The sequence below is a fragment of the Fukomys damarensis genome, unplaced genomic scaffold, assembly GCF_012274545.1.
Source record: "Fukomys damarensis isolate Sample0158 unplaced genomic scaffold, DMR_v1.0_HiC HiC_scaffold_32, whole genome shotgun sequence".
NCBI classification, from domain to species: domain Eukaryota; kingdom Metazoa; phylum Chordata; class Mammalia; order Rodentia; family Bathyergidae; genus Fukomys; species Fukomys damarensis.
In genome coordinates this window covers 18,566,827-18,567,487 of record NW_022900944.1, presented here as the reverse complement: position 1 = coordinate 18,567,487, position 661 = coordinate 18,566,827, and positions in this window count along the sequence as shown.

Genomic DNA, 661 nt, shown 5'->3' with positions numbered 1-661 from the left:
GCGGGGAGCAGGGGCAGGGAGGGCGGGGAGGGCGGGGGTCCTCCGGGGCTGAGCGTGGAGAACCAGAAGCCGCGTCCCTAAAGGTGGAGCCACCCGCGCGCGCACCCAAGCCAGCCCGAACCTTGACTGCCAGACGCGGCGGTGGCAGTCGCCGCAGTCTGCACTTTATACCCCATCCCCTCCAGAGGGAGGCAACTCAGGTAGGGCGATAACAGCGTCGTTGTAAGCATTTTTAAATGTTATTATTGTTTCTATTTCAAGTGTGTGGAACGAGGCTCATCTTTTCCTTCCCTCCCAGTGCCTGGTCCCTCCTGGCTGCTTTACTGCAGGAGCTCTCCACCCTGCCCGCCCTCCCCGGGCAGACAGGCGCGCGCATCCTGCCCTCGCTCCCCTCTCTCACACCCGCGCCCTCTAGGAGACATGTGACACGGGGCCGGCGCCCTCTTCGCGGACTCTGGAACCCTCCTTGCATCTACTTTGTCAGTTCACATGACGCCAGGGCAGTGGCTGATCCGAGAGGTTATACCTCCGGAACCGAATCTGTAGGTCTTTAGCAGGGAGCTTTCTTCATCATTCAAGTAGCTGATTTATCACTGCCCCCTCGCCTTTTGAGTACATGTCTTTTTCCTGCGGCATGCATTATTCATTCATATATATATAA